Below are 18422 nucleotides of genomic sequence, written 5' to 3'. Positions count from 1 at the left end.
TCGATGGAGGTAAAACCCTACGTCCTGCTTGATTAATATTGATGATATGGGTAGTACAAGAGTAGATCTACCACGAGATCAGAGAGGCTAAACCCTAGAAGCTAGCCTATGGTATGATTGTTGTTATTTATGTTGTCCTATGGATTAAAACCCTCCGGTTTATATAGACACCGAAGAGGGTTAGGGTTACACAAAGTCGGTTACAATGGTAGGAGATCTACATATCCGTATCGCCAAGCTTGCCTTCCACGCCAAGGAAAGTCCCTTCCGGACGCGGGACGAAGTCTTCAATCTTGTATCTTCATAGTCCAGGAGTCCGGCTGAAGGTATAGTCCGGTCATCCGGACACCCCCTAATCCAGGACTCCCTCACCAGTGCTACAGCCCGGATTCACATGCTGTTGACCGACATGCTCGATGTGATTCATGTATGCCTGTCCCCATAGGTTCGTGCCGCTTTGGGTTCACGACTAGCCATGTCGACCCGGGTTCTCTGTGATATGGATGCTAGCGACACTATCATATACGTGAGCCAAAAGGCGCAAACGGTGCGGGGCCATGGTAAGGCGACACCCGTGGGTATACCGTGCGTGAGGCCGCAAAGTGATATGAGGTGTTACCGGCTAGATCGATGTGACTTGGAATCGGGGTCCTGACATAACTTGTCCAATTTAACCTTTTCCGGTTTCGAGAATCCATGATATTCAGCCATTACCAATGCATAGCCCTTGAAGTCCCATGGTCCCTTATGCATAGCCTTGTTTCAATCACCAAGGCAATTAAACTGGATCGAAAAGAGATTAGGGTTTATGCGTCTCCATACCACCGGCTGTGCCGGGTTCCAAGCGGCCTTCATGTCCCCAATCAGAGCTCTCTGGCTAAAGGATTTATTCGTCAGAAGACGGCATAGTGCCAACCACTTGGGTCTTGCTTCCCCTGCATCAATCTCGTCATCACATACCAGATCATCAAGCTCGTCCTCCTGCAGAGTCAGGCGGTCCAGCATGTCTCCCGTACCATCTACTCCCGCTTCGCCAGAGCCCCCATAAGTACCAAAACTCGCCATCGGAATCGAAAGTCAACCTGTTGTCTAACACTTTCCCCAGAACCCTAGATCGGCCCCGCTCAACCAAGGCCCGGAAGGTAGACAAGCTACCCCCTAGATTAGCCCAAGAAGAGGCAGAGATCAATCGTAGAATTCTAGGCGGAGAAGATCGATAAGTCACGGCTGGAACGCCGGAGGACTGGAGAACCCAAGGCTATCGCCGCCGTAGTGGAATACAGAGTTAATACAGTGTATTTGGTATAGGGCGCATACCCCCCTCGTACGCTTTGAGCTTGATAACGGGCCGACCCATCCCACCTCTGCCTGTATTTTTTTTTGTTTCTATAGAAAGCAAAAAAGGAAGGTAGGATTCGAACCTGCGACCTCGGTCTCATAGTAGGATGCCATGACCACCCGACCAATCGCCCACGTGTCTTCACATACTGGGTTGTTTTTCTTTTCTCCTTTTTCTTCTTTCTTCGTATTTTTCTCTCTGTTCCTTTTTTCTTTCTTTTTTCCAAATTCATGAAAAAATTGTAAAATTAATTCGTGAACTTTTTTCAAAATCAAAGAACTTTTTTTAGTTGATGAACTTTTTTTAAATTCGTGAACTTTTTCTTGAAAGTTGATGAACTTTTTTAAAATTCGTGAACTTTTTGTTGAAAGTTGATGAACTTTTTTTAAATTCGTGAACTTTTTCTTGAAAGTTGATGAACTTTTTTTTAAATTTGTGAACTTTTTTCTTGAAAGTTGATGAACTTTTTTCAAAATCGATGAACTTTTTTTTGAAAGTTGATGAACTTTTTTCAAATTCATGAACTTTTTCTTGAAAGTTGATGAACTTTTTTCAAAATCGATGAACTTTTTTCAAATTCGTGAACTTTTTCCTTGAAAGTAGATGAACTTTTTTTTCCAAAATTGCTGAACTTTATTCAAACTTTATGAACTTTTTTCAAATTTGATGAATTTTTTACAAACTTTTGTGAACTTTTTGACAAAATTGATGAAATTTTAGAAATTCTTGAAGTTTTTTAAAGTTTGATGCTGTTCTTGAAAATCGGTGAACTTTTAAGAATCCGTGAGCATTTTATTTTTAAATTCTGTTTTGTGAAATTCTGAATTTAATTTTGAAATTTAGCCATGAAACCATCGAGTTTTTTTGCTTCCGCAAACGAAATGATCGAGAAGGGGAAACGTGCATCGTTGGCGAGCTCATCGACACGTTCTTGGGCCGGCCTACATAGCCAGGCGCGCGGGCGCTGGTTTCCTCTACTGGCGCATAAGGCGCCATCGAGGAGCTCTCTATGTTACCCCGTCAGGCACGCACAACGCGGCACGGATGGAAATAGACAATATGGGCCGTCTAACAGTAGATTCTTACCCTGTCAGTTGATTCTCGAAAGGAAAAAGTCCAAAATAAACCTTGAAGTTGTAGAGGAAAGCTAAATCAAACCCTCAACTTGTAATCTCGGAAATCAGCACACTGAACTCTATGATCGCGGTCTATTTTAAACCTTGAGGGTGTTTAGCTGCTATACCCACTGATGTGGCAAGGATACTTGACTGGCTTGTTTTTTTTTTTTTTGAGAAAAAGATACTTGACTGACTGGCTGGATACTAGGAAAAATAAGGCCAGCCCATCAACCCAGTTGCTTGGCGCTCGCTCTGTTCTGTTTTTTCTTTTCCGTTTTCTACGAACCCACTTGTCTTGTATCAGGAACGATAAAAAATACTAGCAGTACGTAATGTGCATGACATGATTTGAACCTCGGGCTAGTGGTGGCCGCACCAAGCCAACGCAGCTGAAGGATGCAATTGATCTGACATAGCACATTCCTTATAAGAAACGAGAGTATTGTTCATATATGATTTGTTTTTTGAAAAATTACGAAACATTTATTGAAAAAAATGTGAACAGTTTGAAACACAGAATATTTTTTAAAAGCAAATAATTTAAGAAATTCCAAAAACATTTTTTGAACAATGTGACACAACAACATTTTGCAAAATACATATTTTACATTTACTTAATGACAATAATCTTTTTACTTTGTATAAAAATTTTAAAAAAATTGTTCAGGTTTCATAATTTGTACCTGTTTTTATTTTAAAATATTTATGTCCAAAATAGTGTTCGCTTTTTAAAAATTGATTGTGTTTTAATAATTGATTGTGTTTTAATACAATCAATTTTTTGAAAAGCTATTCAGAATTTTTAGACAATGTTTGCCGTACAAAAAATTGTTCAGGCCAGCATGTCTTCAATATTTTCTGCTACAGTACCTCCTAGTTTTTCGAAAAATGTTTGCTATGGTTCCTCCTAGGTTTTTCTTCTTCTTTCAGAAAATGTTCATGTTTTGAAATGTTCAAAATTTGAAAAACAGTTCAAGATTGAAAAAACCTTATCCTTTAAAGTTTTTGCTCACGATGTCGCAAAATATTTGCGCTCTATTTTTTTAACTTCTTAACAATTTTCGAAATTACTAATTGTTTTAATTTGTGACAGAAAATCAAAAACAGGAACACTTTTTGAAATGCACGATTTTTTATGATTGAAAGGACGAAGATTTAAAAAAATACACAATTTTAAACCACAAACATTTTTTCATTTTTCGAAAACGCAAGTAGTAAGCCAGCCCAAATACTCATCAGTGAGAGTTGTACCTTATCCGGCCGGGGATTGTTATATTCCCGGTGCCCCAAATTGGTCTAGGGTCCAAAATAAACCAGGATTGAGAAGTTCAGAGCGCCAATTTCGGGATACAAAGTTCAAGGTTGAATTTATCTTTCATCTACCAATTCAAGGTTCGTTTTGGACTTTTCCTTCTCGAAAACAAATTACCCTATCAGTCATCCATTGCAAGCTACCTTCCCCGACACAGGTGGTGCTCTTCAGACCCTTGCTAAATCCAATCCAACTCTGCCCAGCGCAGGTTCCTGGAGTTGTTCATCCTCCTTCGCATAGTTGGCTGGCTTTTTTCTGAAATTTATTGGCCGTTGATTTTCTCTGAAATTTATGCTGCCTTTTTTCCAGTGTGCTACTTGTTGTGCTGGGCTGGGTTTTTATAGAGTGGCCCCATATCTAGGCCAGCGGATTTGCTACTGGGCCGAAGACCAGTAACTGCGCGGTCCAATTTTATGATTTTCCCCTTTTTCTGTTTTTATGTCTTTTTGCTTTTGTTTTTTGGTTTGCTTTGTTAGTTGGTTTTCATTTTTCTTTTATGGGTATTTTTTGCTGTTTGGTGAGTGTAAATGTATACACATAAATACTATGCTATGCGCGAAAATTACAGGAATATATTATTATTGTTGCATACTACATAAAGTGCAATCTTAGAGCGGTGTTGTGTGCAAGGAGATTTCAATTTTTTTGTTATCTTTCTTCTTTATAAAAGTAATATACTGATATATTGCTACTAATTCCTTATTCTTATTTTACATTTTTAGTTATTATTTCATTTTCTGTCTTCTCCAAGGGTAAAACCAGTTCCACTAATTCATTCCTTCTTAGGAATTGTTTTTGTGAATATTCCACTATTATATGTTTATTCTTGCATAATTTTGAAAACCGTTTTTTTGTGTCTATTCCATTTTCTTTCTTCTTAATGGGTAATAACAAAGGCACTAATTCATTATTTCTTAGAAATACTTCATTATTTTGATTTTGTTTCAGTTTTTGATTCTTTTCTTTCCTTCTTAGAAAACTTCATTATTATGATTTCGTTTTAGTTTCTGTTTCATTTTCTTTCCTTTTAAAGTGTAACACCAAAGCCACTAATTCATTCTTACAAAAACTTCATTATTTTGGTTTTGTTTTAGTGTTTGTTCCATTTTATTTATTCTGTTTAATAGTAATATCAATGCCAGTAATTCATTCCATCTTAGAAAACTTCCCATTTTTTGAAAACTCCAATGTTATATGCTTGTTCTTGCATATTATAAAAAATCGCAATTTCTATGTAAATTGTGTGTAAATTTTGACATTGTTTGTTTTAGATTCCTTCTTCTTATTAAATGGTAATATCAATGCCACAAATTCATTCTTCTTTAGAGAACTTTATTTTCTTTTGATGTTTTTAGTGTTTATTTTATTATATTTCTTCTTTAAGGGTACTACAAATACCCCTATTATTTCCACTCTCTAGTCCAGGGGACAAAAAGATGGATGTATCATCAAGTCCACCCAGTAGTACGTGCCGAGTGTGTCTAGTAAGCTACATACATCATCTGGCTAGCTAGCTTAGCAAGGTTTTTAAAGTTTGTCATATGCATAAATCGAGCCGCAAAATGCTTTATTAAGTAATGTGTATGATGTTGAATCTTCAATGCCCTAAATGTTTGCTAACTTTTGAGCTACATAGCCTTTCTTAATTCAATTTTATAACATACGGTGGAAGATGTTACTAGAAAGGATTTCCTGGTGAACCTTTTTGTTCCCACTCTGGCTGCCGCTGCCGGGGCCCCCTCCTCATCTCCTCCCTCCCTCGCCACCGCTAGGGGGCGTAATCGGGCGAAGTGCGGCTGGCGGCAGCGGCGGCGGGCACCTCTTGTCCTCTCGCGCGAGAGCCTGACGCGGGGTGGTGCAGCCGGGCTGGGGTGCGGCGCTGGCGGCAGGAGCTGAGGCGTGGAGGTGCGCCGGAGTTGTGCAGCAACGACAGGTACTGGCTGTGCGATGGGCATCATAGAGACGGGGCGTACTGGGCGGCCAGGGCTGCAGACGGGGCTGGTGTAGCGCGGCCAGATCAGGCTGCCTGACAATGCCGGCTACGAGTGACAAAGGCTGTGGACGGGCGCCGTTGTTATGGTGCGGCGGTGGTCATCCGTGGCAGCGCTGATCCCTCTGTTGGGTTGGCCGGCGGCTGGCGACCGGGGAGGTGGAGCTGGTCTATGGAGCTCAGGCTCCGCTGATCTGGCGGCTGGGCTTGGGTAGGCGGCGCCGGGCGATGGTGGTGGTCTCCCTTCTCCTGGGACCAAGCCGGTGACGCGTGGGACTATGCGGGCATCAGCGACAAGACCGAGCTTGCCGCACACGCGGCGGCGGTGGCTTGGGCCTAGGGCCCGCACTCGGGTGGGCCTGATTTGGACCCAAGGCGGATCGGTATGGTTCCATCGGGTAGGTGGGATTGGGCTTGGCCCAGGTTGTGCTCGCGGGTACGGGGGTCGTAGGTGGTGGTCGAGACCCCATTACTCTATCAGGTAGCTCGGTGCCGAAGAACCCATACATGGCATTGTGCTAGCATGCTCGGCGACGGTCGTTGGTAGACACGTAATTGTGTCTCCCCTGGTCCACTGAGATTGGCTGAAGGCCCAGCAGACTCCGTTGCTGATGCCGGGCTAGGATTGAAAGGTGTTGTCTTTTACTCCTCCTACCAGGGTGGTTGCTCCGTGATGTGGACGGGTGGCAGTGTATCAGACATGGATGCCGGGCGGCGACCACGGAGGTGGTCTGCGTGGTTGGCTCTCCGGCGGGCTCCATTGTGGAAGTGGTGTGCTCTCCCTCTTGGTCGTGCGGGTGACAAGACGAGGAGCGGCGGGTAGCTCAGGTGCGCTATCTGTCTCTAGCGATGGCGTTGCCTCGATCTGGATCTGGAGGGACGATCTCGTAGCGCTCGTCCTGGAAGCCTCGTGGTGGCACGGGGGAGCAGCCAAGCGAAAGCTTAGCATCCTGGTGCCAACGACAGAGACGCTCTCGGGCACCGCTCTCTTCTTGAAGACGTTGTCGTGGTGCTCCTCTCTGTGGCTGGGTTCCGGGTGAAACCTTTGTTCGTCTGGACTTGGCAACGCCAATGTTTTGTGCCGTTCTCAGTCTTGGGGTGTTGTCATGGAGCTTATTAGGTGTTTAGTGCGCAGCGTGGCGTTATATCTGGTCCTACCTATATTCTCTTTCGGTAGCGCAGTCGCATCGCATGGGTCTGGCGTGGTCCGGGTATTCTGAGATCAGCATTGTATCATTTGGCCATATACTCTGTCCAGTTGTTGTTATATATATAAAGCATGGCGAAAGTCTGTTTCCAGATTTTACTACAAAGTAATTGAGATGCCGGGATCGTCCGTGTATGCATATGTGTGCTACTACCTTGCATATATGAGGTGGCGCATGCTTTGGTGCAGCAGGTGCAGGTGCTAGTGCCATCGAGGATAGATGCGCTGGTCCAGTTACCAATTAGCTTGCGTGCTTGACCGCTCAGTCGTCAGTTAATCATATCTCCGTACGTGCATATAAGAAAAAAGTGACTGACCTAAAATCTAAATTCAGTCATCTGGCCCCTAGACAGTCCCTTACCAATCACATGTAAATGATCAGACATATAAAAAAATGATGAGTATAAATAACGCGTCCGCGGATGTTTAGGACCAGATTTATTAAGTCGGACTGTAGATGCTCTAAATAAATAAGCAGCAATACCATCCATATAACTGACACCACACGAATCACGAGAAAAGTTTTCTGAAAATAACGCATATAAGTAAATTTATTCTTGTAGCTTGAGTATACAAAAGTCCTCATAAAATTTGACCGCGGTCGGAGACTAGTGCCTGATGAATACGTTGTACTCGACGGCGGCGTCGCCGGTCTTGAGGTCCAAGGTGTGCGTCCTGGCCTGCGCGTACCCGCGGGCCCACCTGAAAATGCCTGTACCACCGATGACAGCGATCTCACGGACCTTGTTGAACACAGCGTTGCGACCCATAATGACGACGCTGCTGCCGTTGTACTTTCTGGCCGTGAAGACGAAGTTCATGTTCACGAGCAGCGCGACCTGGTCCTTGCCGGCGGCGATGTAGGTGCCCTGGGCGCGGCCCATGAGCCTGGACGAGTTGAGGCCGGGGCCCTCGGTGAGCGGGTCGTCGATGACACTCACGAGGCCGAAGGCTGCCTTGGAGGTGTTAGTCGTGGCCGCGCGCGCTACCCGCACCGCCGTCGGGTCCGGTCCGCTCAGCACGTCATGCCAATACACCTTGAGGTGCGTCTCCTTCTCAGACGACGCGGTCTGCGGCTGCATGGTGGCCAGGGCGAGGAGGACGAAGAAGGGCGCGGCAGAGGCCATGGTTTTTCTATTGAGTAGTTGGTGTTTCGCTGCTGTGACGCGTGTGTGTATTTGGCTGTAGTGCGTGCTGGGTGCGTACGCTTGTATTTATGCGCTGGACCTGGGCGCGAAAGCAGGCATGCGTGCATTAGGTGGCGCGTTGACAGCTGAGTAAGAGGAAGCAAAGATGGTAGGTCGCGCTTCCGCATACCTTTCAAGAAGCATAGTGCTCAAAAACTGTGCTGAGTGCCTTTCTTCCCTTCAAGCAAGCGGTGTGGTGCTTTCATTCCCTTTAGCACATCAGAAAATTGTAAGTGTCTATATCATTACAACTGTTCTTTCCAGAAGTAGAAACATGAAATAAGCATGCAATAATGTTGGAGCTCCTAAACACCATGAACGGTAAGCGTGAGCAAAAATGGGTACTTGTTAGGTCGGTTGTGTCATCTCTATAGATATGATATGCTCCCCTGTTGTATGAGTGACAGAGTGAATGTGATGTGATGTAAGAGCGGACTGAATGTGATGCTCCCCTACTCCTTGGTCAGAGCTTTCCACCCTCAGGCTTCCTAGATACTCCCTCAATATCAAAATATATGAAGCTTTTTGACACTATCATGGACTCTAAAAACATTTTACAAAAAGTTATAGAGGGAGTATTAAACTAGGAGTTATACATATGTCATACAAATGTTATTCATAAAAATGGCTAATATGTCACCCTAATTTTGTAAACACACAACATAAATCCGGAAGAAAAAACTAATATCTTACTCTACCTAGTTTGCATACTACAAACTGTAGAAAATACTTGGATGGCTACAATTTTTCTATGTTGTTTGGTTGTTTTGACCTGATCCTCACAGAGGTATATATACTATAGAGGACAATTTTTGCAACAACAAAAAAACCAAGTACAATGGAGGAGAGAGAATTGGAGTACAAGACGGTTGCTCAAACCAATTCTATATCTTTCTCTCTAAAATTCCAACTCAATTGTGAAGCCGTGAAGCGAACAATTGCGACTGAATTTGAAGTTTTGCACGCCATTGTCTTCTCGGCTTCGCCATCAATCACCTGCGTTTCTGATGGGTCGGCACCTAGGGCGGTAACCATGTCTCCTTCGGGTGCCTTACATGTCTCCGTTCTAAACCCCCCCCCCCCCCCCCGCGCGCGCGCAGTAAAAGGGATCGTCAATAGTGACATTGTGTCAATGCAGTGATGCCATCGTAGATGAGACGGTCGATGCCATCGGCGTGGATGCATCTTGCAGTTATATTGTTAGAGGATGCTAGAGATGTCCATCTTCTGGATGTGGCGGCGGCGGTATGTTAACGAAGATATCGATGAAGACCTTGGCGATGAAGTGTTGGCTAAGGCATTGCAGCAGCCTGTAAATGATGATGCGTCGCTTCAAGGCATCCCTCCCGGCAACGAAGTGTCGATGTCCTTTCAGACTGGAGAAGTTGATGAAAAAAATATATCTCTTTCTACACCAGCTTGGCGTGTGGATGGTGCATGCTAGGGTCGCTTCTCATAGATCCATGTACTCGATGAAGATTATTTTTTGTCAACGGGACATGGCAGTAAAACTTGATGGAGATAGTTTGGCTCCGTGGAGATGTTGATGCAGATGTTCTCGATGCACTAGGCCAATGTAGACGTGTGTCGGTGCAGTGCTCGTTGTCGTGCGTGGAGAAGAAAAAAACTAAATGAACAAGAGGTTTTATCGGGGGTTTACTTCTTTAACTAATCTCCGCCCCTCCCTTTTTAATTTCAGGGGGCGTGAGCTCCCCGTTAAATTCGTAATTATTTGCCTGTGCGTGTAGCATTGCTCGTGGATAAGTTCACCCTGCCATGATCCAAGTTGTGCGGGGAGTCCATTAACCGTGGGAGTCACTCCACGTTGCTGTTTGGCATGTCCATGAGTTCATTGTACGTTGGTACCACAACTGGAGCTAGGGTAATGAATTTGTACTGGTCATTTTGCTATCCAAACACGTTTAAACGCGAAAAAGTTCGATTTGTTGCCCTGTGCCTCTGACTTGGTACTGAGCTGGAAAAAAACATAAAATGGTACCAATTCATTACCCTAGCCGTAATTATGGTACCAACGTGCAATTCACTCATGTCCCTAGGCCCCGATGTTGGCCTGAAAGCGGGAGCCTGGAGCTGTTGATGTGTGTGGTTTGTGGTGCACGACACCGTATGTGTGCCATTGGTGAAGCTTGCATGCACTGGTCGGAAGCCGTGTATGTACATACGGAAGATAGGGCACATGGCTAAAACACATGTATATCATCCATACCTTGGACCCGACCATGTTGGAGTAGATATGCCAGGCCCGGGCCCAGGGGAGTGCAGCATGTGCGGCTGCACAGGGCCTCCAACTCCGAGGGGCACCCAATTTTCGTAGCACTTCACCACAGCCCAAAGGTAGGTCACAGGCCTATTGTCTTGCACACCTTTACTGCTAGAAATTGGCCTTCACAACTTCATAAAGCCCGTGCTGCTGGCTGCTGTTAGCTCTGCATGCAAATGTCGGGTCTCACCACGGTCAAATATGGCGAACAATTATGGAGGGATTGTAAGTGCTAAAACAGGGTCTCATAAAACGCATTGGCAATGGTGTCTCCAGGGATGTGTGGATGGATAACTGGATCCCTAGAGACGAGATGATGCATCCCTACGGCAACAAGTTATTGAACCCACCTTGGCTTGCGACCGATTTTATTGATGCAACATCAGCTACTTGGAATCGCCAGAAGATATAAGAAACGTTTCTACCTATAGATACAACATCGATCATGGCAATTCCTTCGTGCACAAGAAACATAGACGACCTCTGTGTATGGAACTTCGAACAGGATGGCACCTTCTCGGTTCATTCTGCTTACAGGATGCTAGTGGTTACACGTCAATGCCTGGGGGCATGGCTCGAGGGTACCTCGGGGTCTTCTAGCTCACGCAAGGAGGAAGGATGCTGGAAATCTCTTTGGAAAACACAAGTACCAGCAAAAATATGTATGTTCTTGTGGAGTTTATCCAAGAACTCGTTGCAAACAGAAGATGTTCGGGCACATCACAACATGGCCACAAATAGTTCTTGCGGAATTTGTGGTTCAATGGACTCGTGGAGGCACTCACTCGTCGAATGCTCGATGTCAAGATTTGTGTGGGCACTGGATAATGGTGATAAGTAGATAACATGATAGCCACCCCTAAGCCGAATGCGAAATAGTGGATCTTCACTCTAATGGAGAAGCTACCGCACCATGAGTTCGTCCACCTGGCTGCAACTTTATGGGCAATTTGGTCTTCTCGACACAAGGTAATACACGAAGGAATTACCCAAGTTGGTGCCTTGGTGAAAGATGAAAACAGATGCATCAGATTTGGATTCAACGAACCCAATGGATCGCGCAAAGGAGGCAAAGCATTGAAACCAAGCACGTGGAGCTTGTTTGATACCATATAGGGATTTAAGGAGACGACACACATGAGTAGCTAGGGTGATGTGGATCGATGAAGCCAGAGGGTTGTTGGCTATAAACAACTTCATCAAGATGACCATGGAGGAAGGCATTTTTAACATCTAGCTGATGGATTGCCAAGGATTGAGAAATAGAAAGAGAGAGGACAATGCTGATAGTTGCGAGTTTGACAACAGGGATGAAGGTTTATCAAAATCAACATCTGGTTGTTGAGAAAAGCCACGATCCACCCAACGAGCTTTGTGACGAGCGAGAGAGCCATCGGCATGATATTTGTGACGAAAAATCCATTTATGGCTCACAATGTTCGCACCGGGAGGAGCAGGGACAATTGTCCGTGTTTGATTGAGTGTGAGAGCATCAAATTCTTCTTGCATCACGTGACGCTAGTTAGTATCACGCAAGGCTGTAAGATAGTTGTGTGGGATAGGAGAAGATGCAATAGCAGAAAGGTTAAGCCGGTCGATGGGTGGAGGAAGCCGGCCGGTAGTAGAGCGGGTGTGATGTATAAGATTGGGTGGTGGAACGGGAGTAGGGGATGGTGAGCCGGGCGGGGTGGGCTGCATCTTGTGAGAGGAGGAGATACCCAAGGGTGGTGAGAGGAGTGTGTTGGCTATTGGTGGTGGAGGAGATGTGTTGGAGTGAGGAGGTGTCAATGGGGGGCTGGTGGGCGCATGCATCGCAGGTGCATGCTTAGACGATGTAACAGGGGCATGCACAACGGGTTCAACAAGCGGAAGTATATGTTCAGGCGGGTCAAAAATTTCAGTGCAACATGGTGGAGAAGGAGTTGTGGCTGGTGCATAAGGAAAAAAGGATTCTTCAAAGACCACGTGGCGAGCGATGATGATTCGTCGTGTGCTCAAATCAGGACAACGATAGCCTTTATGGCGTGTTGGATAACCAAGAAAGATACATTTGGTGGAGCAGGGGGATAGTTTGTTGGGAGAGGTAGATGTGGTGTTAGGGTAACAGAGACATCCAAAAACACGAAGGGAGTCGTATGGCGGTGAGGAGCCAAGGAGGCTTTCATATGGTGTGAGAAATTTGTTAGAGGACGTTGGACGAATGTTTATAAGAAAGGCAGCAGTGTGTAGTGCTTCGGCCCAAAAAGATGGAGGGAGAGAGGCTTGAACTAGGAGGGTACGAATGACATTGTTGGTTGTGCGAATAGCTCATTCGGCCTTGTCGTTTTGCTGAGATGTGTATGGGCAGGAGAAACGATGAAGAATATCATGGGAGGTGCAGAACATGTCTATTTTAGTGTTGTCAAACTCACGTCCATTATCGCATTGGAGAGCTAGAATACAGAGATCAAATTGAGTGCAAGCATAAGCATGAAAGGTGAGGAGAGTTTCATGGGCATCAGATTTCTTGCGTAGTGTGAACGTCCAGAAATAATGAGTATAATCATCAACAACTATAAGGTAATAGACAAAGCCAGACGTACTCGGAACTGGAGAGGTCTAAAGGTCACAGTGTAATAATGCAAAAGGTTTACTAGTAAAAGAAACAGATAGATGAAACGGCAATCTAACATGTCGCCCAAGTTGACAAGCATGACAAAGGGATGGCACACCATTATTGTAGGAGATATGTTGAGAACTTTGAAGACGCTTCATCGTGTGGTGACCGGGGTGTCCAAGTCGGCGATGCCAAAGGTCGATGGTGGTGGTGATAATGTGTGCTTCGGCGGGTGTGGGACGGCATACGAGGTAGAGTGGGCCAAAGCTATTGCATTGAAGAATCTCGATCCTGGTGGGAAGTGCCTTCACAGAAAAACCCCAAGGGTCAAATTCTATTGAAACAAAATTATCTGTGGTAAGTTTATGAATAGGAAGTAGATTTTTGATGATGTGTGGAACGACAAGAATATTATTGAGATATAAGGGTTTGGAGAGAGAAGGTAATGTGTGTGTGATGATGTGTGAGATGGGAAGAGAGGCACCATTACCAACAGTAACAGTGTAAGAAGAGGAGGGTTGATAGGAGGAGAGAATACCATGATCGGATGCCATATGGGATTGATACGTCTCCAACGTATCTACTTTTTCGCACACTTTTCCTCTTGTTTTGGACTCTAATTTGCATGATTTGAATGAAACTAACCCCGGACTGACGCTGTTTTCAGCAGAACTACCATGGTGTTGTTTTTGTGTAGAAATAAAAGTTCTCGGAATGGAACGAAACTTTGCGAGGATTTTTTATATCAATAATAAGAATTACTGGTGCCAAGACCCACCAGAGAGGGGGCCCTGGGTGGGCACAACCCACCAGGCGCGCCCCCCTCTCCTGGCGCGCCCACGTGGGTTGTACCCACCTAGTGGCCCCACAGACGACCCCCCTAATACTATGAAATCACATATTTCCAGAAAAAATCAGGGAGAAAGAATTATCGTGATCCACGAGACGGAGCCGCCGTCAAGCCATGTTCTTCCTCGGGACGGCAGATCTGGAGTCCGTTTGGGGCTCTGGAGAGGGGGATCTTCGTTCTTCGTCATCACCAACCCTTCTCCATCGCCAATTCCATGATTCTCCCCACCGGGAGTGAGTAATTCCTTTGTAGGCTCGCTAGTCGGTGAGGAGTTGCATGAGATTCATCATGTAATCGAGTTAGTTTTGTTAGGGCTTGATCCCTAGTATCCACTATATTCTTAGATTGATGTTGCTATGACTTTGCCATGCTTAATGCTTGTCACTTTGGGCCCAGGTGCCATTTCAGATCTGAACCGTTTATGTTATCATCATTATATCCATGTTCTAGATCCAGCCTTGCAAGTTATAGTCACCTACTAGGTGTTATGATCCTGCAACCCCGGAGTGACAACAACTGGGCCCACTCCTGGTGATGACCGTAGTTTGAGGAGTTCATGTATTCACTATGTGTTAATGCTTTGTTCCGGTTCTCTATTAAAAGTAGGCCTTAATATCCCTTAGGGCATGTACAATGCATAGCCTCAAGGTGATGCTTCGCATGCCATGTAGGATCGGATATGACGTAAAGTAGGATCGGATAGGGAAGCGGGATCCTCTCCAGGAGGCGGGTGCTTGAAGAGAAAAAGTGTGGTCCGGTGACAAAAGCTGAAAAGGTTAGAGTAAAAAGTAGAGATGCATGTGTACTAGAGTCTTTATTTTCTATTTCTTAATGAGACCCACTAGTGGTAGCTTGCATTGGGGAGGAAAAATAAATATAGATGCCTCAAATTACTTTTTGTCATGGGGCATATGTAGCCATATTCCACCATTATACATGCCCTTAGTTTCCAATATGGACCCCGCCGCCACGGGAGGGTAGGACAAAAGATGTCATGCAAGTTCTTTTAATAAAGCATGTATGACTATTTGCGGAATATATGCCTACATTATATCGATGAACCGAGATAGTGTCGTATCGCCCTAGGTTATAATTGTCTCATGATGAATATCCTCCAACAAGTCACTGTTCCAATGCCTACGAACTTTTCATTATTTTTACTGCTAAGTTACCGCTGCTGCCATCACTGTTACACTTGCTACAAAATTACTGCTATCACTGTTACTATTGCTGTTGTCACTATTATCAAAACTATCAAATTACTTTGCTACTGATCACATTGCTGGAGATAATTAATCTCCAGGTGTGGTTGAATTGACAACTCAGCTGCTAATACCTTCAAATATTCTTTGGCTCCCCTTGTGTCGAAACTATAAATTTTGGTTGAATACTCTACCCTCGAAAACTGTTGTGATCCCCTATACTTGTGGGTTATCAAGACCTTTTTCTGGCGCCGTTGCCGGGGAGCATAGCTATCTTTGTTGAGTCACACGGGATTATTATCATATTATCACTATGAAGAATCTGAAAGATCCTAAGACTAAGATATTTCCCTCAAGGATGAGGGGAGGTAAGGAACTGCCATCCAGTTCCGCTTTAAATTCACCTTCTATTATGAATAAACTTGCAACACCACCACATGCTATTAATTCTGATATATCGAAAGTTATTGATGATGCTACTTCTACTATGAATGATGCTTATGATGATGCTAGTACCTTGCTTGATTTTGATGATGTTCCACTTGGTGATTTCTTGATAAACAAATTGCTAGAGTTATACAACATGATGTTGTTGAATCTGATGATGATCTTGAAACTAAATCTCCTGAAACACCTACTAGAACTAGCCTTCCTAGATATGAATTGCCTAAGGTACCGGAAGGTTATGTTATGAGTGAAGAAGAAACTAGAGATATTCTTGCTTGCAATGATAGAGATGATCTAGAGAAATTATTACACAAGTATAAAGAAAAATCTCTGAATGCTAGAATGAAGTGTGATCCTAAGTTTGCTACTTCACCTATCTTTATTGATGATAAGGATTATGAATTCTCTATCGACCCCGAGTTAATTACTTTTGTTGAAATTGATTCTTTCCATGGTTATGAAACTGAAACTATTGTGGCACATCTTACTAAGTTGAATGGCATAGCCACCATTTTTACTCGTGATGAGAAAATTCGTTATTACTTTATTCTCAAATTATTTCCTTTCTCGTTAAAGGGTGATGCTAAAGCTTGGTACAATACTCTTGCTCCTGGTTGTGTGCGTAGTCCCCAGGATATGATTTATTACTTCTCTGAAAAATATTTTCCTGCTCATATGAAACAAGCAGCCTTACAGGAAATATTTAACTTCGTGCAAACTAAAGAAGAGAGTCTCCCACAAGCTTGGGGGAGGCTTTGCCAGTTACTTAATGCTTTGCCTGATCATCCTCTTAAGAAAAATGAAATACTTGATATCTTCTATAATGGACTAACTGATGCTTCTAGGGACATCCTAGGTAGTTGTGCTGGTTGTGTTTTCAGGGAACGAATTGTTGGACAAGATGAAGAATTATTGAATAACATATTGAAAATTTATGATGATTGGAAAATTCCCGAACCACCGCCTAAACCCACTCCGAAGAAGAGGGGTATATTATATCTTAGTGCCAAAGATATGCAAGAGGCAAAGAAATCTATGAAGGAAAAAGGTATTAAAGCTCAGGATGTTAAAATTTTACCTCCTATTGAAGAAATACATGGGATTAATACACCACCAATGCCTAAGGTGGTAGAGGTAAATTCTCTTATGAAGTTCAATGATAATGATAATCCTCACAATATGCATCCTAGTCAATGCCTTTATGAGTTTGAAAACTACATTAGAAAACAAGATCATTTCAATGCAAATGCTATGAAACAATTGAAATATAATTATGATATGATTTGCTCGCTTGAGTGACTTGTTATTTAGAATCTAAAATGATGTTAGAGGTGTTGGAAAACATGCTTCTATGGTTGTAACTCAATTAGAACAAGTTGCTAAATCTTACAGAGAATTACTTGATGAAATGAATCATAATATGCATGACTTTGCTGTTAGAGTTGCAACTAGAGGAGGTAAATGACTCCGGAACCACTGTCGGTGTCAAACCGGCGGATCTCGGGTAGGGGGTCCCGAACTGTGCGTCTAGGCCGGATGGTAACAGGAGGCAAGGGACATGAAGTTTTACCCAGGTTCGGGCCCTCTCGATGGAGGTAAAACCCTACGTCCTGCATGATTAATATTGATGATATGGGTAGTACAAGAGTAGATCTACCACGAGATCGAAGAGGCTAAACCCTAGAAGCTAGCCTATGGTATGATTGTTGATGTGTATGTTGTCCTACGGGCTAAAACCCTCCGGTTTATATAGACACCGGATAGGGTTAGGGTTACATAGAGTCGGTTACAATGGTAGGAGATCTACATATCCGTATCGCCAAGCTTGCCTTCCACGCCAAGGAAAGTCCCTCCTGGACACGGGACGAAGTCTTCAATCTTATATCTTCATAGTCCAGGAGTCCGGCTGAAGGTATAGTCTGGATATTCGAACCCCCCCTAATCCAGGACTCCCTCAGTACCCCTGAACCAGGCTTCAATGACGACGAGTCCGGCGCGCAGATTGTCTTCGGCATTGCAAGGCGGGTTCCTCCTCCAAGTACTTCATAGAAGATTTTGAACACAATGATAGTGTCCAGCTCTGCAAAATAAGTTTCCACATATTGCCATAGAGAGAATAATATTTACACCAATCTAATCTGCTGACGTATTCCGTAGCGTGACACACCACGGCCAAGCCTTTATCCGAGTCGTTTCATTATCCCACCTCAGCACGTTATGCGAGGCGATTTCCTTGGCATGTCTTCTTAAAGCAGAGATCGTGTCCCCTTATCCCGGGATTCTCATCAATACGGGCGTAGGTAACCCAATCGCGCCATTGATTACGGCGCTTGGAGATAAGCGAGTTTTACCAGGCTGGTGGGGACATGTAGTTGCGTCCACCCATATAAGGGGATAAGGATCCACCTTTTCACCTATGCCTTCTTCCTCCTTCGCCTATCCATTCTTGCGCACTCGAGCTCCAGCGCCCAAGTCCGCACTCCCCACCTCAACCTCCTCCAGCCATGTCCGGAGCGGGAGGCAAGTGGATGGTCTCCTCCATCACGGAGGGACATATCAAAAAGCTGAGGAAGGTCGGATACCTATCTAACGACATCGCGTACCGGCTCCCCAAAAAGGGGCAGCTCATCCCCACCCCTAGGCCCCATGAGAGGGTGGTGTTCCTTCCCCATTTCCTCCGCGGACTGGGGTTCCCTCTCCACCCATTTGTCCGGGGGCTCATGTTCTACTACGGCCTGGATTTCCACGATCTGGCCCCGAACTTCGTCGTCAACATCTCGGCGTTTATCGTCGTGTGCGAGGCCTTCCTCCGCATCCGCCCCCATTTCGGCCTATGGCTCAAGACTTTCAACGTCAAGCTGAAGGTGGTGCGCGGCAACCAGGCGGAGTACGG

General features: G+C 44.6%; 1 pseudogene; it reads right to left on the bottom strand.

Annotated features, from left to right (window-relative positions):
• Nucleotides 1-7429: 7429 nt before the first annotated feature.
• On the bottom strand, nucleotides 7430-8165 carry LOC125547252 (dirigent protein 19 pseudogene; annotated as a pseudogene).
• Nucleotides 8166-18422: the final 10257 nt, after the last annotated feature.

This window comes from Triticum urartu, chromosome 3A (genome assembly GCF_056163025.1).
Source record: "Triticum urartu cultivar PI428250 chromosome 3A, HENAU_Tu73, whole genome shotgun sequence".
Lineage (NCBI taxonomy): Eukaryota > Viridiplantae > Streptophyta > Magnoliopsida > Poales > Poaceae > Triticum > Triticum urartu.
Note: the sequence above shows the minus strand (reverse complement) of the source record. Positions and strands in the feature narration are given on the sequence as shown.